The sequence below is a fragment of the Heptranchias perlo genome, unplaced genomic scaffold (genome assembly GCF_035084215.1).
Source record: "Heptranchias perlo isolate sHepPer1 unplaced genomic scaffold, sHepPer1.hap1 HAP1_SCAFFOLD_47, whole genome shotgun sequence".
NCBI lineage: Eukaryota > Metazoa > Chordata > Chondrichthyes > Hexanchiformes > Hexanchidae > Heptranchias > Heptranchias perlo.
Genome location: NW_027139484.1, coordinates 7,095,897 through 7,119,773, shown reverse-complemented (window position 1 = coordinate 7,119,773; position 23,877 = coordinate 7,095,897).

Here is a 23,877-nt window from a genome sequence, read left to right as displayed (position 1 = left end):
CTCCCCTAGTATGTCAGATCTCTGTATTTATAAACACTTCAATGTATTTCACTGCATTTCCAACACCGTGAGGCCTCCCCCGACGTGTCAGCTCACTGGGCTATCAATTGGGTCGTGTAACGCCCGTTGTATCGGCGCTATGCGGCCTTCCAATGTGCCCAGATGGCGTCCGGAATGCCCGCACATAAATCCAGCGTGACGTGCTCCGTAAGCCACCTTGGAGGTGATGCTCCCACTGACACTATGGAACGACATGTTGAAAGAAGTCGCTTATTAATAGCAGGGAGAAACACTCCACTGACAACAAATAGGGCCCATGGAGGCTGACATTAATTATAGTCACTGAACAAACAGATTCAATTAACAACTTTAAATCCAACAATGTGTATATCACAACAAATATTTTACCAAATATTACACAGATGGAAAGCCCAAAGCCCAGTACATTATTTTAATAAATATTTGGACGAAGAGAATTTATGAGTCCCACAGTCTGACAGCACTGATGTGAAGGGAGAGCAGCTCCATTTACAGATTGCAGATTATTTCTGAGTGAAATCCTTTAATTTCAGAGAGTTTCTACCCACTTCTCAAGGGTTGGGTTTAAACTCAGAGATGGGAACTGAACCATTCTACTGGTCAGTTTGGAGACCATTCTGCGAATATTGGTACAATCTCTGGATACCCTGTCAATATTGGCAAGTCTATGGATCCTCTTGTAAATATTGGGGGCAGTCTCTGGATCTACCTGTAAATAACGGCACAGTCTTTGGATTCTACTGTAAATATTAACACAGTCTATGGATTTCCCTTCAATTATTCATACAGATTATGAGAAAGGCTCTGGATACTTTAAAATATTGATCCGCTTCCGGATTTCCTGACACAATCTGTGGACTGTCTAAATGCGTACACTGCCTAGTAACACTGTAAATATTGAATCAGTCCCACAGACCCCTCTAAATATTGACATAGGCTGAGTACAGCGTGCATGGATACAATCCCTGTTAGCACTTTATATATTGACTCACTCTCACAGGCCCCTGTAAATACTGACACATTTTGGCGACTCCCTGAGTGTCTGCAGTCCTTGGTATCCCCGTAACTATTGACTCACTCCCACTGACCTCTGTAACTACTTATACAATCTAGGAATTGTCATACTATCTACAGTCCTTGGTACCCCTTTAATTATTGACTCACTCTCAAAGAACCCTATAAATACTGATACAGTCTGGGGACTCCCTGAATGTCTACCGTCCTTGGTACCCCTATAATTATCGACTCACTCTTACAGACCATAGTAAATACTGACACAATCTGGGGACTATCTGAATATCTACACTCCTTGGTACACCTTTATATATTGTCTCAATATCACAGACAACTATAAATACTGTCGCATTCTAGGGACATCCTGAATATCTTCAGTCCTTGCTACCCCTGTAAATATCGACTCACTCTCACAGACCATAGTAAACACTGACACAACACGGCAACTGTCTGAATATCTACAGTCCTTGGTCCCCTTTATACATTGACTCAATCTCGCAGACCCGTGCAAATACTATCACAGTTTGGGGACATCCTGAATATCAACAGTCCTTGATACCCCTTTATTTATTGACTCACTCTCAAAGAACCCTGTAAATATTGATACAGTCTGGGGACTCCCTCAATGTATACAGTCCTTACTACCTCTGTAATTCTCGACTCTCTCTCCCAAACCCCTGTAAATACTGACACAAACTGTGAACTGTCTGAATATCTACAGTCCTTGGTACCCCTTTATATATTGACTCAATCTCGCAGACCCCTGTAAATACTGTCATAGTCTGGGGACTTACTGAATATCTACAGTCCTTGGTATCCTTTTATTTACTGACTCACTCTCAAAGACCCCTGTAAATCGTGACACCATCTCGTTGCTGTCTGAATATCTACAGTCCTTGGTACCCTTTTATATACTGACTCACTCTCAAAGACCGCTGTAATTACTGACACAAGCTGGGAACTGTCTGAATATCACCCGTCCTTGGCACCCCTTTATACATTAACTCACTCTCACAAACCCCTGTAAATACTGTCACATTCTGGAGTATTTCTGAATATTTCCAATCCTTGGTACCTTGATACATATTGACTCACTCTCAGAGATCCCTCTACTTAATGACACAATCTGGGAACTCTCTGAATATCTTTAGTCCTTGGTGCCCATTTATATATTGACTCACTCTCACCGGCCCCTGTAAATACTGACACAGTCGGGGGACTTCCTGAAAATCTCCAACCCTTGGTACCCCTGTCAATATCGACTCACTTGCACAGACCCCTGTAAATAATGATACAATCCGCGAACTGTCTGAATATCTATAGTCCGTTGTACTCGTTTATATACTGAATCACTCGCACAGACCCCTGTAAATACTGACACATTCTGGGGACTTCCTGAATGTCTCCAGTCCTTGTTACCCCTGTAAATATCGACTCACTCTCTTATACCCCTCTAAATAATGACACAATGTGGGGACTTCCTGAATATCTGCAGTCCTTGGTGCACCTTTGCATATTGACTCACTCTCAGAGATCCCTCTACATACACATACAATCTGGGAACTGTCTGAATATCTACAGTCCTTGATACCCTTTTATATATTGTCTCACTCCCACAGACCCCTGTAAGTACTGACACAATCTGGGAACTCCCTGAATATCTGCAGTCCTTGGCATAATTTTATATGTTGACTCACTCTCACAGACCCCTGTAAATACTGACACAATCTGGCAACTGTCTGAATAGATACAGTCCTTTGTATCCCTTTTATATATTACAGGAAGGACGTAATTGCTCTGAACAGAGTGCAAAGAAGATTTACAAGAATGTTGCCAAGTCTTGAAACTTGCAGCTACGAGGAGAGATTGGATAGGCTCGAGTTGCTTTCCTTGGAGTAGAGGAGGCTGAGGGGTGACTTGATTGAGCTGTACAAAATTATGAGTGGCCCAGATAGAGAAGACAGGAAGTATCTGTTTCCCCTCGCGGAGAGTTCAAGAACTCGAGGACAAAGATTTAAGGATTAGAGGGGAAATGAGGAAAAAAAAAATACCCAGAGGGTGGTGGATGTTTGGAATTCGCTGCCCGAATTGGTGGTAGAGGCAGGGACCTCCAACTCTTTAAAAAAGTACCTGGACCTGCACCTAACGTGTCGTAAGCTGCAGGGCTACGGACCGGATGCTGGAAGGTGGGATTAGAATGGGCATCTGGTTGATCTTCGAGTCGGCGCGGACACGATGGGCCGAATGGCCACCTTCTGTGCTGCAGCTTTTCAATGGTCCTATGGTTCTGTATTGATTCAATCTCGCAGAACTTTGTAAATACTGTCAGAATCCGGGGACTTCCTGAATATCTACAGTCCTTGGTACCCCTTTATATATTGACTCACTCTCACAGAACCTTGTAAAGACTGACACAATCTGAGAACTGTCTGAATATCTACCGTCCGTGGCATCCTTTTACATATTGTCTCACTCTCAGACATCCCTCTGCATACTGACACAATCTGGGGACTTCCTGAATATCTCCAGTCCTTGGTAACCCTGTTAATATTGACTCACTCTCACAGCCCCCTGTAAATACTGACACAGTCTGGGGACTCCCTGAATGTCTACGGTCCTTGGCACCCTTTTACATATTGTCTCACTCTCAGACATCCCTCTACATACTGACACAATCTAGGAACAGTCTGATTATCTACAGTCCTTGGTACCCCTTTATATATTGACTCACTCTCACAGCCCCCTGTAAATACTGACACATTCTGGGGACCCCTGAAAGTTTACAGTCCTTGGTATCCCTGTAATTATTGACTCACTCTCACAGACCCCTGTAAATAATGGTACAATCTAGTGACTGCCTAAATATCTACAGTCCTTGGTACCCCTTTATTTATCGACTAACTCGCACAGAACCATGATATAGTCTGGGAACTCCCTGAATGTCTACAGTCCTTGGTATCCCTGTAAATATCGACTCTCTCCCACAGACACCATTAGATACTGACACAGTCTGGGGACTCCAGAATGTGTACAGTCCTTGGCGCCCCTGTAATTATCGACTCACTCTCATAGACCCCTGTAAATGCTGACACAATCTGGGAACTGTCTGAATATTTATAGTTCTTGGTACGCCTTTATATATTGACTGGCTCTCACAGACCCATCTAAATATTGACACAGTCGGGGGACTTCCTGAATATCTCCAATCCTTGGTACCACTGTAAATATCGTCTAACTCTCACAGACCCCTGTAAATAATCACACAATCTGGGAACTATCTGGATATTTACAGTCCTTGGTGTCCCCTTTATATATTGACTAACTCTCCCTTTGAATGCTGACTCAATCTGGAAACTGTCTGAATATCTATAGTCCTTGGTACCTATTTATATGTTAATCACACTTACAGACTCCTGTAAATAATATCACATTCTGGGGACTTCCTGAATATCTGTAGTCCTTGGTATCCCTATAAATATTGACTCACTCTCACAGACCACTGTAAATAATTACGCAACCTGGGAGCTGTCTGAATATCTACAGTCCTTGTTACCCCTTTATATATTGATCAACTCTCACACAACCTTGTAAATACTGACACAGTCTGGGGACTCCCTGAATGTCTGCAGTCCTTGGTGCCACTACAAATATCGACTCACTCTCACAGACCCCTGTAAATAATGATACAGCGGCTGGGGACTTCCTGAAAGTCTGCAGTCCTTGGTACCCCTGTAATAATCGACCCGCTCTCACAGACCCCTGTAAATGTTGATACAATCTTGGAACTGTCTGAATATCTATAGTCCTTGGCACCCTTCATATATTGACTCACTCTCACAGACCCATGTAAATAATGACACAATCCGGGGACTTCCTGATTATCTACTGGCCTTGATAGCCTCTTCTATATTGATCACTCTCACAGACGGCTGTAAATGATGACACCCATCTGGGGAATCCCTGAACATCTACAGTCCTTGGTACCCTTTTATTTATTGATCACTCTCACAGACCCCTGTAAGTACTGACACAAACCCGGGATTTCCGGAATATCCATTTCCTTGGTAGCCTTCAACATATTGACTCACTCTCAGAGATCCGTCTTCATATTGACACAATCTGTGAACTATCTGAATATCTACAGTCCTTGCTACCACTTTACATATTGACTCACTCTCACAGACCCCTGTAAATGCTGTCTCATTATTAGGACTTCCTGAATACCTACAGTCCTTGGTCTCCCTGTAAATATCGACTCACTCTCAAAGACAACTGTAAATAATGAAACAATCTGCGGACTCCCTGAATATCTAAAATCCTTGGTACCCCTTCATATAGTGACTCACTCCCACAGACCCCTCTAAATCATGATACAAACTAGGGACTGTCAAAAATATCTACAGTCCTTGGTACCCCTTTATTTATTGACTCACTGTCACAGAATCCTGTAAATACCGACACAGTCTGGGGACTTCCTGAATATATACAATCATTGGTACCCTTTCACACACGAAATCACTCTTAGAGATCCCTCTATATTATGACACAATCTGGAAACTGTCTGGAGATCGACAGTCCTTGGTAACCTTTTATACATTGACTCACTCTCACAGACCCCTGTAAATACTGTCAGAGTCTGGGAACTTCCTGAATATCTGCAGTCCTGATTTCCCTTTTACATATTGACTCACTCACACAGACCCCTGTAAATACTGACACATTCTCGGGACTGTCTCAATACCTTCAGTCCTGATTTCCCTTTTATATATTGACTCACTCTCACAGACGCCTGTAAATAATGACACAATCTGGCAACTGTCCGAAAAAATACAGTACTTGGTATCCCTTTACATATCGGCTCACTCCCACAGACCCCTGTAAATACTGTCACATTAGTAGGCCGTTCCGCCCATCAAGACTTTTATACAGGAACAGGAAGAGGCCACAGTGACCCAATGATTACCGTGACCAAGTGATCCCTCAATGCTGCACAGAGATCCCACAGTGACCCAGTGATCCCACAATGTCCCAGTGATCTCGCATTGTCCCAGTGATCCCACAGACTCCCAGTGGACCCACAGTGCCCCACTGTGCCCCACTGATCCCACAGTATCCCACAGTGATCCAGTGATCCCACTGTGCCACAGTGATCCCACAGTCACACAGTGATCCCACAGTGTTACACAGTGATGCCACAATGACACAGTGATCCCACAGTGACTCAGTGATTCCTCTGTGAACCCACAGTGATCCCAATGATCCCACAGTGTCCCACAGTGTCGCACAGTGATCCCACAGTGACCCAGTGATCACCGAGACCAAGTAATCCCTCAATGCCCCACAGAGATCGACAGTAACCCAGTGATCCCACAGTGCTCCCGGTGATCCAGCAGTAACCAATACACAGGTCACGTGAGTCCCATTGTGTGCAGCCTGTGGTGAAGGCCTCGGTCAGTCCCCTCTGGAGAGAAAGCTTCTTTTCAAAGGATTCCTCCTCCTCCCAAAATTTATCTTTCCACATCTTTATGTCACAGCATTTCCACAAAAATCGTCCACTGGAGAGAGAGAGAAATAAGAAGTTGATTACAATCAAAGCAAGATTTGAATAAAGGACAGCAAGAGCCCAGAGCTCTCTCACACTCACTCACTCACATTCATTCCGTTACACAGGCAATCTCTCAGCAAACACCATTGATAAAATCCCCAGTTACAAAGCAGAGAATCTAAAGGGAAGAGAGGAAAGTTGGGAGAGAGAGAGAGAGAGACTCGGGACAGACTGAAGAGCGCATGTTGTTTCACTCTTTCTCCAATACAAGTTTTCAGGGTTTTCTCTCCTGCTTTGCCACTCACTCATTCCCCCTAAAAGGTGCCGGTCTGACTGTCTGTCCTGGTCAATATTTGCTGCAGGATCCAAACTGCCCCGAGTTCGTTTTCTCTTCAGTTCCTGGAACAGGGGACAAAAAGGTGAACGAACTTTCCCTTTGCTCTTTTCTCTTGTTTTAATTAGCAGTGGATAAAAAGCCTGTAGTTTGTGGTCAACTTACAGTTTGTGGCTTTTTCCAATCAGCCAAAGATTTCAAATAAATTCATGTCATTTAAAAGAGCTAAAGCAAAGCACTTAAAAAAAACAAATACACAGCAAGATCCCTCACTCAGTTGCAGGGACAATCTCTCAGCAACATTCATTTACACAGAAACAAAGCCCAGTTTATAAAGGAGATAAATGTAAAGATTGAGAGGCAATCTTTATAGACATAACAAGTTGTATTTATATATTACAGCAATTACTACAACAACAACTTGTGTAGAAATATATATAAATATTTGCACATTACAACCACTACATGGCCCAGAGAAGGGTTGTGGGGAGAGAGCTGAGAGGGAAATGGGATCGCCCTTTCAAAGAGCCAGCGCAGGCACGGTGGGCCGAATGGCCTCCTCCTGTTTTGTACCCACTATGATACCATGAACAACAACTTCAAAGTCTGGGACAGGAAACTAAATAGCCGCCTCTGCGGCAGCCATCTTACTGAGGGGCAAACTGGATATCATACTTGGGGTCAAGGTGGCCATCTTATTGGTGTCAAGGTGACCATGTTAAACAAAATGGCTGCCCCGAAGCTTAAACAAAATGGCTGCCCTTAACCGGAAACGAAATGGCCGCCAGTAAGGTCGTCATCTTACTGAGGGGCAAGGAGGGCATCTTAAACAAAGTAGCGAACATGAAGTTTAATCAAAATAGCCGCATTGAACCCGAAGCAAAATGGGCACCAGTAAGGGTGAGGGGCAAGGAGAAGCTTGTTATGGTGAAAGAGACGGAGAGGGTTCATTTGCTGTTACTGTTAAATTACCGTTGCACGATAGTTAAAGATACAAACTGTGTGAAAATTTCACCAGCTGGTGTTTAACACAAAGACAGCGGTGCAGTGAAGGAATTAAACACCAAAATGTGAACTTCTGCAAGAAAAATGGATTAACATTTGATTATTTGGTCGTAATGTTTAAGGGGAAGGAGAGACCAGACATTCGGAGGAAAGGTCCAATTCGTCATTTTGTGTAGAGAATGTAATTCTAGCTTCTATTAAATAAATCAGAGTAAAATTGGACTCAATCGGAATGTTGTTCTGATCTGGGATTTTGGTTATTTCTCCATTATTCATATTTTTATTTAATCTGAAACAATAACAGTATTTGTAACAGTAACAGATCAGGAGAGTGCTGAGGGACCCTGTCCAGTTTAGTAAGACAGCAGAAGGGGTAAGAGTACATTGTGATTAATTACAGAATCCAGCAGCTCACTGGGAAAGTTACACATGGTCCAGATGGAGAGGCAAAAAGGTGCAAAGTGATTTTACACTTTAATTTGGGGCAATGGCCTTTTCTTTTCACGAGGTCTAATTTTACATTGAACTTGATGAGCTCTTTTTCCTAAAGAAACTTCAGGCACAAACTATGGCGTTATAAAGGAAAAAATAATTTATTATTATTAATACTGGAAAAATTGACATTACAATTCAAACAACACCTTGGGTTTATGCCCGATTTGGAATTGCGTTAACCACAATAAAACAACACATTCTGAATTCCTAAAATGTATAACCGTTTCGAAATCCAATGTCTATCTTAGACTAAGCCCATAACGAAAGGTACATCCTTATGGTTTGCACAGTCTTGCCAGGAAGATTCCAGGTATTTTTGTGGATAATGTTGTAGTGTAGCGTGACTTTCTCTTGTATCCAAGTCATCTGCTTAACAGGCAATCTGTAAACCAGTATCGAGGCATCAAGCTGGGAGGTAGCGAGCAGTCATGAAGATTCCAAGTTAGGTGGTGCTGCCAGGAAGCAAAAGGTGAGGTTGGAGCAGTTATGGTGGATCTGTGTCTCTCCCAACTCAACTTCTGCCCAGATTTTAAAGACCTTTTCTCGAGACAAAAACAGCTCTGGGACGGTAGCTTCTGAACAACAGGTTCCTACAAACACAACCCACGATTGATTGACACTTCACTTGTTTTCTCTCAGTGTCCACAACGTCACCAAGTTAAGTCGGCAGGAGTTCAAACTACCTCCAGCCCTCCTGGAATCGTTCTTGTTGCTATGGTGATCTACCCTCTGCCTTGTGATCATTTAAAATATGTCATTAACAATCCTTTTAATAGTTCTTCCTCCTTTTAATCATCTATTTCCTTCAGACATGCTGAAGCCGATTTAGTCTCCGGCTTTCGTTTATCAGATGAATGTTTGCTGCACAGAGCAGCTGGGAATCGCCTGCAGTAAGTAATGGTCAGGGTCAGGTACACAAGGCTGAGTGACTTTATTGTGCAGCCTCCAGGCATCTCCTGCGGAATTGTCTCAATTAAATATACAAGAGTGTTACCACAGAACAAACATGAACTCTCTGACCTGCTTCATCTGCTGCTGTTCTGCTGGTCAGCACTCTCACACACTCCAGGCTGATTACACAGTTTGTTTGGTTATTTAATGCTTTCTGTGTTCTATTCTCACTCCTGTCTCTACCCTCCTGTCACGTTATATGTTTGTCCGTCTTTCATTGTCTCTGTTCTCTGTTTATATCGTTTGTTTCCATTTATTTTCTGTGTTTTTCTATCTTGTTATTTCCACTTCTACTTCCATCACTTTGTAATTCATTGTCAGTCTCCCTCTCTCGTTCCATCCATGTCTGCTTTCTCTTTCTCATTATATATATATATATATATATATACACACACATATATGCTTTCTTGCACGCTTTCTTTCTTTATTTTTCTCCCCTGCCTGAAAAACTCTCGTTGTTTCTCTCCTTCTCCGCGTAACTGTGTTTCTGCCCCTCTGTTTCTAGCTCTCTCACACACACTCTCTCCCTTATATGTGAATCCTCTTAATTTTCTGCGCTTTATCGTCAATATATTTATTTTGTCCCTCTGTCTCTCTCTCTCCCACTCTCACTCTGTTCCTCTCTTTCCCTGCCTCTCTCTCTCTGTTTCTCTCTCTCTCTCCCTCTCTCTCTCTCTATCACGCTCTCTATCACTGTCAGTCTCTCTCTCTCTCTTTCTTTGTTTTTCTCTCTCGGTCTCTCTCTCTCTCTATCTTTCTCTCTCTGTGTCTCTCTCTCTCGCCCTCTGTATCACTCTCGCTCGCTGTATCACTATCTCGCTCTCCCTCACTCTCTATCTCTCTGTATATCTGTGGGTGTGCGCGGTGTCTCCCTCCCTACCTCACATTCCCTCTCCCTCACTCAATCTCCCACACTCTCCCTGTCTCTCTCTCCCTCTTTATCTCTCTCTCCACCTCTCCACCTCTCTCTCCCCCTCTCCATTTATGTGGAGTGCGCCCATTCTCATCAGGCTCACAGCAGCTATTTTGATTGCAATTTCGATGAAGTCCAGCTGAGCTCTTCAGTGCCGCCATTTTGAGCAACAATTCATCTGTCGTCTGCAGAATAAACCCTGCCTCAATAGGTTAGATAATCAATAAAATATAACATCAGAATCAGATTTAAGATCATTTCAGGGCTCTGTGCTAAAATAAAATGTATTTTGTATCCCCTGGGAAGTGTAGGGGATGGAGTATGAAATCGGATTTAGTTCTAGTGCTTGAAACCCTTCAGCTCTTTCTATGATTTCACTAATTTAACAATTAGATTAAGTGGGTATTTCACCGCGTTCTTCAGCTCCTCTCTGAATTTAGTCTGGGTCAGGACATAAATACACGTGTTTGTACAGGAACTGAGGAGCTGCAGCATCTTTGCTGTATGATCTGTGAGATAAACAGGGTCAGTGTAGGAGTAATAAAACCGAATGTCTGCGATTCGCACGTAAATGGAAAAGACAACCTTTGTCATAAGCAACAGTATAAAACTGCCCGATATACTTAAGAGTAAAATGATGGATTTCTTTCGGTTCTCCATCTCTGGATCACTCTGATTCTCTCCATTGCTGCGGCCCCGGAGTCCCCTGCGGACTCGACTGGACGCTAAAATGCGCCTGACCGTCACAACATTGAGCAGTAAAATCAGACAGAACGGGATAAATGGTGTTAAAATCAGATCAAACATGTCAAATGCGGCCCATGCGGGGGATGAACGGAAGCTCGGTATAGTCTCACAACCCCAGGGAACATTATCAATTATAACGTAAGGTTCATATGTAAAGCTCCAGGGGACAGTCACCAAACAGCCCAGCACACTCACTGTTCCCAGAACCACAGCCGCCGTTCTCTCGGTGCAATATTTAGTTTTCAGCTTCTCACAACAAATGGCCACAAATCGATCAAAGGTGAAAGCGACCGTGAACCAGACAGAAACCACGATGGCTGCAGTACTCACGAAGATAATAGAACTACACACAGGAGTAATGTGCAGGAATGGCCATGGGCTATAAATCGAATTAATTACCACCAAAATCACACGAATGATAACGACCATGAGATCGGCCACTGCCATTCCCATCAGATAGCGACTGATACATTTGGAGAGACCGCACTTTCCTCGGGACAGGATCACAATCGCCACCAAGTTAACTGTAAGAGAGAGAAAATGAAGCAGAGAAATTACTGATCAGCCCTGGAGCCAAAGCAACAGTTTGACAGGAACTGGGGTAAAATTTCCAGCTTTGTTGCTGCATCGAAGGGTGGAAAGTGATTCGTCGACCTGGGCATCGCTTTTGAGCAGAGAGATGTTTTTAAACACGATGATCAATAATGAATTGGGAGATGGATACAGAAAGTGAATAAAGTGAGCACCGGATCCACTGGAAGGGCTGAGTGAGGGCTCGGTGCCTGTCAGGGAGGGAGAAAGGGTTTTACACACCTGGAATCCAACAGATTAAAGCCGCGTTTGGCCTCCAGATGAACGGGGAAAGAGAGCGAAAGGTCGGGAAGGTGAGAGGACAGGGGGAGGTGCAGCTTGTGTGTTGCTTTGGGTTAAGCGAGCCGACAGTGAGTGAGATTGTGACGGAGTCAGGGAAAAGAGTAGTGTACATGAACATTGAGGAGCTGGAGGCGAGTGAGGAGCAGATGATTTGGGAAAACGGACAAACTGAAGGAACCGACGAGGAGGCAGAGGATTCAATGCAGAGTGAGGAGAGGCTGGGATTCACAGGGAGAGACTGCAGCGGAGTGTTAGAGGAAATCTAATCTGTAGGTCCCACTAACACAATGCAACTAAAATATTCAACAGTTCATTTCTGTGGTTATTGGTGTCACGGAAACTATGTTGGGTATAAAATGTGTTCAATAAATTTAATTTGCACATTCAATTAAACTTAAATTGAAAATTATTAATAAAATCAACCACGTTGTTATTGAATTCAGCCGAGCTTTGAAAATACAGAATCCGAATAATTCATTGTGATCAAGAAATTTCTGATTCTATTCTTGAAGTAAATTTTTAATTATGTTTACTGTTAAGTTGGAAAACAAGGAACATTCACAAAAACAGACTGAGGACCTGACAGGGATACAAACATGAGGAGCGAGTCCCACAATAAAAACTCACCCAATCTGACCACATCATAATAACACCTTCAAATCACATTTTCTATGTTTAATTGTACTGGAAGTTTCAGCAGTTCATTCTGATGAATTATTCACACCACAGCCTCTCGCTTTCCCTCTCAGTCGCCCTCTCTATCACTCACTCTACTCTCTTTCTCAAGTCCATTTTCATATCCGATTAAATCCTATCATCCTGTGCCTGCATTCTGTTCACCAGCCCCGTGTTCCACCGATCCTATTCTCAGTGTTAGTTTGTTTAATAGTGAAGCCTCTGTGCAATAGTTTAATGTTTCTACAGATCATCCGATTCTCCACCTGTTCACCTATACTGCTCACTTCATCTACAAAGCATGGAACAAACAGAATCAAATGCCTCTTCCAGACAGATCACTAAATAATTGAGATTCCTTCTCCTGCAATTATAAAGTAACGGGATAGATGGCGGGATTGTTCAATTAACAAAACGCCAAAATGTCACTTATAATCCACATATAAATAGAAGGGCTGCTGAGTCCAACAGAGACAGTGCAAATTGAGACAACAAAACATCAAAACATTTCATTTTACAGTGAAGTCCAGTGAAAGTCAGTGAATTCATCCACAGTGAAGCAGAGGAGGAGATGTGAAAGAATCAGCAGAAACCTCAGTTCGGTATTGAGGATGGAGGACACTGCGGTCCCTCCATGTAACACTGAGACTGTGAGCTGTCTCATTATCAATCACTGAAAACACATTGATGAAAACATATTCCAGGACAGGTTAGTTCCACACGATGGAACTATTAACAGCTCCTGATTGTCTGACATCAGCTATTAGCCCAAGCACCTGACTCTAATACATTCAGTACAAGAATCATTCCAGTAACAATGCCGGGGTTGGATACACAAAAAAACTTTACGAATATATTGCAGCCGCTACAAGACCGAAAGAGACTTAATACATTCAATCATTCAACCAATATAACAGGACAGTCGACTGTGTAAAATATGCAGGGAGAAAATATGGCAAGTACAGCAACAGAGTTAACAGTGATTTAGACCATTATCAGTTGGTATAACGGCTTACCTGGAACTCCAATTGCTGCAAGAACAGGATGATAAATGCGTTCTATCTGATAGATTACTGGATATTCCATTTCTGTGAGAAGCAGTGACTTCTGTTGGCCTGGAAGCCACAACTTCAGCAGGCACTCTGAGCTGATCCATTCCAACAAGCCCTGATTTATACAGGGGATCAGTCTCCACTGACACGGTTATACTCCTGACCATTGTTATTAGTAACAGTCAGTTTAACAAACACATTACATCTGCAGCTTTGACTCCGATGTAAATAATGTGGTGAATAAAACACAAACATCTCAAAGTCCAGGTCATTATCATAATCAGCCCTCTCTCTGGAATAAAGTTTATATCTGTTCTCATACAGGACTGATCCAACAATAATGATCGGCTACATTTACAGTTTTTATATAATTGTATTGACCATGTTCACTCCTGGTGATTCATTTATAAATGTTACCGATTCTCCGCAGTGCAGACTGAATCCAGGGATACAGGCAGACCCGTTTGACTCTGTTCCTGCAGTTTCCCAGTTAAAATATGAATTGTGAGTCTCTGACACGAGGACAGTTAAAGGGCAGGTTGAGGATTGCAGCCTAGAAATGACTGTGGGTGATATTAGGGGACGGACACTGAACGTGTCCCATTGACATTCCTCTCTCCGCTATTTTACTGCAGATGTTTACCCGGTTATCCTACATTGGTTAACGGCTCCAGGAAAATTGGTCCCGTGTAAAACCGAGCTGAACTCATGACCCGATTTGACCTCCATCACAAAGGCCCCATGATTCCCTCACCGCCTCCATTCCTTCCTCAGCCCATTTTCATTGAAACCCTCATCAATTCCTCTGTCCCCTCCAGACTCCATTCCTATAATGGACTCCTGGCCGGCCACCAACCTCCACATTCCATAAACGTGAGCTCGTCCAAGGCTCTGTTGTCCGTGTCCAACCAGCACCAGGTCCTGCTCGGCCTCACTCACCCTCACTGGCTCCCAGTTCCATATCCCTTAAACTTAAAATTCACATCCTTGGGTTTAAATCCCTCCATGGCCCACCCCTCCCCATCTCCATACCTACAGACAACCCACCCGTCACCTCTTCATTCATCAGACACTGGCCTCTTTTGCTGGGACTACCCTCACTTGGTTCCACTCACCTATCTGATCAGAGCCAGGAGAAGCTTCTCTTCCCACCCTATCACCGTTTTCTCTGATGTTTCTAAAGGTTCAATCCTTGACTCCCTCCTCTTCCTCATCTACATGCTGCCCTTTGGTGACATAGTCCACAGACTGAATTTGTCCAAGGTTAGAGTTTGTAGATTCTCGGGTTTCTGTTGTGTAGTGGGGGACTGCTCTTCAGCAAGTGCCCTTGAGTATACCTTTTAATTGAAGTGAAATTGGTGGGATTCATTTAATTTGAATTAATTAGTTAAAGGGTAAGTCATGTCAGGACAGCTCAGCCCCGTGTTATGCTCTTCCTGCTCTATGTGGGAAATCAGGGACCCTTCCGGTGTCCCTGACGACCATGTGTGCGGGAAATGTATCCAGCTGCAGCTACTGACAAACCGCATTGCGGCACTGGAGCTGCGGATGGATTCATTATGGAGCATTCGCATTGCTGAGAACGTCGTGCTTAGCACGTTTAGTGAGGTGGTCACACCGCAGGTAAAGGTTGTACAGGCAGGAAGTAATTGGGTGACCAACAGGCAGAGTAAGAGGAGCAGGCAGGCAGTGCAGGGGTCCCCTGTGGCCGCCCCCCTCTCAAACAAATAAACCGCTTTGGATATTGTTGATGGGGATGACTTATCAGGGGAAGGCAGCAGCAGCCAACTTCCTGGCACCAGGGGTAGCTCTGCTGCACAGGCTGGGAGGAAAAATAGTGGAAGAGCTATCGTGGTAGGGAATTCTATCGTAAGGGGAACAGACAGGCGTTTCTGTGGCCGTAAACGTGACTCCAGGATGGTTTGTTGCCTCCCTGGTGCCAGGGTCATGGATGTCACTGAGCGGCAACAGGGCATTCTCAAGGGGGAGGGGGAGCAGGCAGAGGTCGTGGTCCACATTGGGACCAACGACATAGGTAGGAAGGGAGATGAGGTCCTGCATCAAGAATTTAGGGAGCTAGGTAGCAGATTGAAGAGCAGGACCTCAAAGGTTGTAATCTCTGGATTACTCCCAGTGCCACGGGCTAGTGAGTATAGAAATAGAAGGATAGAACAGATGAATGCGTGGCTAAAGAGTTGGTGCAGGAGGGAGGGTTTCAGTTTCCTGGATCATTGGGCCTGCTTCTGTGGAAGGTGGGACTTGGACAAGTCGGATGGGTTGCACCTGAACCAGAACGTGACAAATATCCTTGCGGGGAGGTTTGCTCGCACTGTTGGGTGGGGGGGTTTAAACTAACTTGGCAGGGGGATGGGATACAGAGTGGAGCTACAATAGGGGGAGATGTGCAGCGAAATATAGAGAAAGAAACAAGTCAGCTTGGAAGACAGGGCAAATATGTAAGGGCAAGGCTGGATGGCATCTATTTTAATGCAAGGAGTCTTGCGAATAAGGTGGATGAACTGAAGGTGTTGATAAACACATGGGAGTATGATATTGTTGCTGTCACAGAGACATGGTTGAGGGATGGGCAAGATTGGCAGCTAAATATTCCGGGGTACAGAATCTTCAGGCGAGACAGAGTGGGAGGTATAAGAGGAGGGGGGGTCGCAATATTAATTAAAGAATCAATTACTGCCATAAGGAGGGATGATATATTAGCAGGTTCCTCTAATGAGGACATATGGGTGGAGCTTAAAAACAAAACGGGGGCAAGCACTTTGATGGGAGTGTACTATAGGCCCCCAAACAGTCAGGGGGAGATAGAGGAACAGATATGTAGGCAAATCTCAGAAAATTGTGCAAATAATAGGGTAATAATAGTGGGGGATTTCAACTTCCCCAATATTAACTGGGATACTCAGAGTGTAAAAGGCATAGAGGGTACAAAATTCTTAACGTGCATCCAGGGGAGCTTTTTGAGCCAGCATGTAGAAAGTCCTACAAGAGAGGGGGCGGTACTGGATGTAATTCGAGGGAATGTGGCCGGCCAAGTGGAAGAAGTGCTCGTCGGTGAGCACTTTGGTGACAGTGACCATAATTCGGTGAGATTTAAGGTGGTCATGGAAAAGGACAGGGAGGGGCCGGAAATAAAGGTTCTAAATTGGGGGAAGGCCGATTTTAATAGGATAAGGCAGGATCTGGCCAAAATGGACTGGGATCAGCTGCTTGTAGGAAAATCCGCATCGGAGCAATGGGAGTCTTTCAGAAGGGAGATTGAGACCATACAATGGCAACATGTTCCCGTATAGGTCAAGGGTGGTTCCAAGAACTCCAGGGAACCTTGGATGTCAGGGGATATACGAGAATGGATTAGGTAAAAAAGGAGGGCTTTTGGCAGATACAAAAGGCTAAAGACGGAGGAAGCCCTAGAGGAGTACAAAAATTGCAGGGGGATACTTAAAAAAGAAATTAGGAGATCAAGGAGGGGCCATGAAATAACACTGGCGAGCAAAATAAAGGAAAATCCTAAGATGTTTTATAAGTATATTAAGGGTAAGAGGATGACTAGGGAAAAAATAGGGCCCATTAGGGACAAAAATGGCAATCTGTGTGTGGAGCCGGCAGATGTAGGAGGGGTTCTAAATGAAATTTTTGCATCTGTTTTCACTATGGAGAAGGACGATGTAGACAGAGAAATAAGGCAGGGGGACTGTGATATACTCGAACATATTAACATAGAGCGGGAGGAGGTATTGGCGGTTTTAGCAGGCCTAAAAATGGTTAAATCCCCAGGCCCGGACGAAATGTATCCCAGGCTGCTGTGTGAGGCAAAGGAGGAGATTGCGATGGCTCTAACACATATATTCAGAACCTCTCTGGCCACAGGGGATGTGCCAGAGGACTGGAGAACCGCTAATGTAGTACCATTATTCAATTGGTTGGTCAGATGGGCGGAACAGTGGCAAATGGAATTTAACCCGGAAAAGTGCGAGGTGATGCACTTTGGAGGGACTGACAAGGCAAGGGAATACACAATGAATGGGAGGACCCTAGGAAAGACAGAGGGTCAGAGGGATCTTGGTGTGCAAGTTCACAGATCCCTGAAGGCGGCGGAACAAGTAGATAAGGTGGTAAAGAAGGCATATGGGATACTTGCCTTTATTAGCCGAGGCATAGAATATAAGAGCAAGGAGGTTATGATGGAGCTGTATAAAACACTGGTTAGGCCACAGCTGGAGTACTGTGTGCAGTTCTGGTCGCCACACTACAGGAAGGATGTGATCGCTTTGGAGAGGGTGCAGAGGAGATTCACCAGGATGTTACCAGGGCTGGAGCGCTTCAGCTATGAAGAGAGACTGGGAAGATTGGGTTTGTTTTCCTTGGAGAAGAGGAGGCTGAGGGGGGACATGATTGAGGTGTACAAAATTATGAGGGGCACAGATAGGATGGATACTAAGGAGCTTTTTCCCTTCGTTGAGGGTTCTATAACAAGGGGACATAGATTCAAGGTAAAAGGCGGGAGGTTTAGAGGGGATTTGAGAAAGAACTTTTTCACCCAGAGGGTGGTTGGAGTCTGGAACTCGCTGCCTGAAAGGGTTGTTGAGGCAGGAACCCTCACAACATTCAAGAAGCATTTGGATGAGCACTTGAAATGCCATAGCATACAAGGCTACGGACCAAATACTGGAATATGGGATTAGAGTAGACAGGGCTGATGGCCGGCGCGGACACGATGGGTCGAAGGGCCTCTCTCCGTGCTGTATAACTCTATGACTCTAAGGGGAGTAGGGAAAAACCGGGGAACTGCAGGCCAGTGAGCCTAACATCAGTGGTAGGAAAATTATTGGAACAAATTCTGAAGGACAAAATTAGTCTCCACTTGGAGAAGCAAGGATTAATCAGGGATAGTCAACATGGCTTTGACAAGGGAAGATCATGTCTGACTAATTTGATTGATTTTTTTGAGGGGGTGACTAGGCGTGTGGATGAGGGAAACGCAGTGGATGTGGTATACATGGATTTCAGTAAGGCCTTCGATAAAGTCCCGCACAGGAGACTGGCCAAGAAGGTACGAGCCCATAGAATCCAGGCATGCCTTGGCACTTTGGATACAAAACTGGCTTAGTGGCAGAAGGCAGAGGGTGATGGTCGAAGGTTGTTTTTGTGACTGGAAGCCTGTGGCCAGTGGGGTACCACAGGGATCGGTACTGGGTCCCTTGCTGTTTGTGGTCTACATTAACGACTTGGATATGAATGTAAAAGGTATGATCAGTAAGTTCGCTGATGATACAAAAATTGGTAGGGTGGTAAATAGCGACGAGGATAGCCTCAGTCTGCAGGACGATATAGTTGGGTTGGTCAGATGGGCGGAACAGTGGCAAATGGAATTTAACCCGGAAAAGTGCGAGGTGATGCACTTTGGAGGGACTAACAAGGCAAGGGAATACACAATGAATGGGCGGACCCTAGGCAAGACAGGGGGTCAGAGGGATCTTGGTGTGCAAGTTCACAGATCCCTGAAGGCTGCGGAACAGGTAGATACGGTGGTAAAGAAGGCATATGGGATACTTGCCTTTATTCGCCGAGGCATAGAATATAAGAGCAAGGAGGTTATGATGGAGCTGTATAAAACACTGGTTAGGCCACAGCTGGAGTACTGTGTGCAGTTCTGGTCGCCACACTGCAGGAAGGATGTGATCGCTTTGGAGAGGGTGCAGAGGAGATTCACCAGGATGTTACCAGGGCTGGAGCGCTTCAACTATGATGAGAGACTAGGAAGATTGGGTTTGTTTTCCTTGGAGCAGAGGAGGCTGAGGGGGGACATGATTGAGGTGTACAAAATTATGAGGGGCACAGATAGGATGGATACTAAGGAGCTTTTTCCCTTCGTTGAGGGTTCCATAACAAGGGGACATAGATTCAAGGTAAAAGGCGGGAGGTTTAGAGGGGATTTGAGAAATAACTTTTTCACCCAGAGTGTGGTTGGTGTCTGGACCTCACTGCCTGAAAGGGTTGTGGAGGCAGGAACCCTCACAACATTCAAGAAGCATTTGGATGAGCACTTGAAATGCCATAGCATACAAGGCTACGGACCAAATGCTGGAATATGGGATTAGATTGGACAGGGCTTGATGGCCGGCGCGGACACGATGGGCCGAAGGGCCTCTATCCGGGCTGTATAACTCTATGACTCTATGACTCTATGACATGGAGCAGCTTTCAGATGGACGTTGATAAAACCACCGCCTCTCTTGATCCTTCCAATATCTTTTTGTTGTCAGACCCACATTTTTTTGAGATGAGCACAATTTCGTCAAGTTAAAAATTGTGAACTCATGACCTTTGGTCCCACAATCTCCACATGCTTGCCACGGATTCCATCCCCACCCCTGGTTTTTTGAATGGTGAGTCGCTCACCAATTACTGAAGTCCTTGCTGACCTGCTCTGGATTCCGGTCTCATAATCGTGTAGTTTATTTTTATTCTTCCTTAAAATTAAATCCATCAGGGCCTCACCCCTCCTTATCTCTGTCACCTCCTCCAGTCCCATAGCCGCTCCTAAACACTCTGCTCTTCCACCTCTGGTCGCTTGTGCATGCGTAGTCCATTTGCCCAACTTTAGGCATTCGTGCTTTCAGCCATATCCGCACACCTGAATGCCCTGCCTAAGCCCATCCATCTCCCTCTTCCTCTTTCAAGTGTCAGCCGTTGCTCAGTGGTAGTAGTCTCGCCTCTGAGAATATGAATGTTGTGATTTCAAGTCTCACTCCAGAAACTTGAAAACATAATACAGGCTGATGTTGCAGTGCAGTACTGAGAGAGCGCAGTACTGTCGGAGGGGCAATAGTCAGGGTGTGCTGCACTGTCAGAGGGTCAGTTTTGAGAGAGTGCAGTGCTTTCGGAGGGCCAATAATGAGGGCGTGTTGCAATGTCAGACGGGCAGTAATGAGGGAGCGCTGTGCTGTTGGAGGGTCAGTCCTGAAGGAGCACAGTAGTGTCAGAGGTGCTGACTTTTTTTGGATATGTTAAACCGAGGGCCCATCTGCCCTCTCAGGTAGATGTAAAAATCCCCCAGCAATATTCAAAAAAGTGCAGGGGAGTTCTCCCTGTTGTCCTGGCCAATGATTGTCCATCAACCAACATTACTGAAATTGATTTTCTGGTCATTTATCTCAGTGAAGTGTGTGGGATCTTGCTGTGTGCAAATTGGCTGTCGCGTTTCCTACATTACCACAGTGATTATACTTCACAGTGTACTTCATTGACTGTTTTGGGATGTCCTGAGGTCTTGAAAGACGCTATATAAATGCAAGTTACTTCCTTCTTTCAGACCTCCCATGAAACCCATCTCTTGCTCCAAGCTTTTGTCATCCCTCCGAATATCTCTTTATTTTGGGCCTTCTTTCGGGCACTATCGGGTCCTACTCTCCTCTGCCAAAACTGCTCACTATTTCTATTCCTGGAATGCAAAGATAATCCCCGTCTTCTCTTCTCCACGACAAACCATCTTCAGAAACCCCTCTCCTCAGCCACCTCCACCCTCACCTCCAACGAAAAGTGCGAGGATTGAGACCATCCGTTCAGCTGCCTCCCTTCCTCTAGCCCACCAAGCCAAACTTCCCTTACGACTCCCCCATGCCATAGCCCTGAATTCACATCTTACTCTTGTTTCTCTCCTGTCTCCCCTCACAGCCTTTCCAAGCTCGTCTTGAACATAAGACCCACCTCCTGCTCCCTCGACTCTATTCCCAATAAACTGCTCACCACCCAACTTCCCTTCCTGGGCCCCATTTTAGCTGATATTGTTTACGGTTCCCTCTCTTCAGGTACTGTCCTCCTCCCCTTCAAATCCGCCGTCATCAAATCCTCCTCAAAAAACCCAACCTTGACCCTCTGTCCTTGCAAATTACCGTCCCATCTCCAAACTCGCTTTCCTCTCCAAAGTCCTTGAACGTGTTGTAGCCTCTCAAATCCGTGCCTATCTTTCCCGCAACCTCATGTTTGAATCCCTCCAATCAGGTTTCCTCCCCTGCCGCAGTACTGAAACGGCCCTTATCAAAGTCACAAATGACATCCTATGTGACGGTGACGATGGTGAAATATCCCTCCTCACCCTTCTAGACCTGTCTGCAGCCTTTGACACGGTTGACCACACCATCCTACTCCAACGCCTCTCCTCCATCGTCCAGCTGGGTGGGACTGCTCTCTCCTGGTCCCATTCTTATCTATCCAGTTATAGCCAGACTATCACCTGCAATGGCTTCTCTTCCCACTCCGGCACCGTTATCTCTGGAGTCCCCGAAGGATCCATCCTTGACCCCCTCCTTTTTCTCATCTACACGCTGCCCCTCGGCGACATCATCCGATACCACAATGTCAGATTCCACATGTACACTGACGACACCCAGCTCTACCTCACACCCACCTCCCTCGTCCCCTCCAGTGTCTCTCATTTATCACATTGCTTGTCTGACATCCAGGACTGGATGAGCAAAAGTTTCCTCCGAAGACCAAAGCCATTGTGTTTGGTCCCCGCTGCAAACTCCATTCCCTAGCCACCGACTCCATCCCTCTCCCTGGCCACTGTCTGAGGATGAACCGGTCTGCTCACAACCTCGGCGACCTGAGATGAGTTTCTGACCACATTTCTGCTCCATCACCAAGACGGCCTGTTTCCACCTCCGTAACATCGCCCGTCTCCGCTCCTACCTCAGCTCACCAGCTCCTTAAACCCTCATCCATGCCCTTGTTACCTCTAGATTTGACTATTCCAATGCCCTCCTCGCCGGTCTCCTAGCTTCCACCCTCAATATACTTTACCTCATCCAAAACCCTGCTGCCCGTATCCTAACTCGCACCAATTCCCGTTCACCCAGCACCCCTGTGCTCACTAACTTACATTGGCTCCTTCTTTGCAAATCCCTCTATGCCCTCGCCCCTCTCCATCTCTGTAACTTCCTCAAGCCCTGCAACCCTCAGAGATCTCGGCGCTCCTCCAATTCTGGCCTCTTGTGCATCCCTGGTTTTAATCACTCCACCATTGGAGGCCGTGCCTTTAGCTGCCTAGGCCCTAAACTGCAATTCCCTCGCTAAACTTCGCCGCCTCTCTCCTCCTTTAAGACGCTCCTTAGAATCTACCTCTTTGAACAAGCTTTTGGTCAGCTGCCCTAATATCTCCTTATGTGGCTCTATGTCAACTATTGTTTGATAATCGCTCCTATGAAGCACCTTTGGACCTTTTACTCCGTTCAAGGCGCGATATAAATGCAAGGTGTTGTTGTTGACCATGGCTGATCTGTATCTTAATTCTATCTACCTGCCTTGGTTCCAGGCCCTTTAATCACCTTGCCTAACAAAACTCTATCGTTCTCAGTGTTGAAATTATCAATTGACCCCCAGCCTCAACAGCTTTCCTCGATTCCCTCTACTCTTTGTGTGAAGAAGTGCTTCCTGACATCATCCCTGACCGGTTCAGCTCTAATTTTAAGGTCATGGCCCCTTGTTCTGGGCTCTCTCTCTACCCCAATCAAATCCTTTAATCATCTTAAACACCTCAATTAGATCACCCCTTAATCTCCTACACTCACGTGAATACAAGACGAGTCTATGCAACCTGTCCTTACAATTTAAACCTTTTAGTCCAGGTATCATTCTGGTGAATCTGTGCTTCACCCCCTCCAAGACCAATATATCCTTCCTGAGGTGCGATGCCCAGAACTGAACGCAGTACTCCAGATGGTGCTTAACCAGAGCTCTGTCAAGCTGTAACATAACTTCTATCTCTTTATATTCCAGCCACAGAGATAAAGGCCGTTATTCCAATATCCTTTCAAATCATTTTTTGTAACTGTCCACTCGCTTTTATTGATTTCTGCACTTGGACCGTAAATCTCCCTGCTCATCCACAGTTCCGATCTTCTCACCATTTGGAACATTTTCTGATCTATCTTCCTTAGGTCCATAGGGGATAACCTCACACTTTCCCACATTGAACTCTATCTGCCACAGTTTTGCCCACTCACTTAATCTATCTATGGCCCTTTGCAACTTTCTGCTCCCATCTACACTATTTACTGTGCCACCTAACTTAGTGTCATCAGCAAACTTAGATATACAGCGATTCCTTCATCCAAGTCATTTATAAATATAGTGAAAAGCCGTGGTCGCATTACAGCTCAGTGGGGGGCACCACTCGTCACATCCTGCCAATTTGAGTATATATCCATTATTCCTA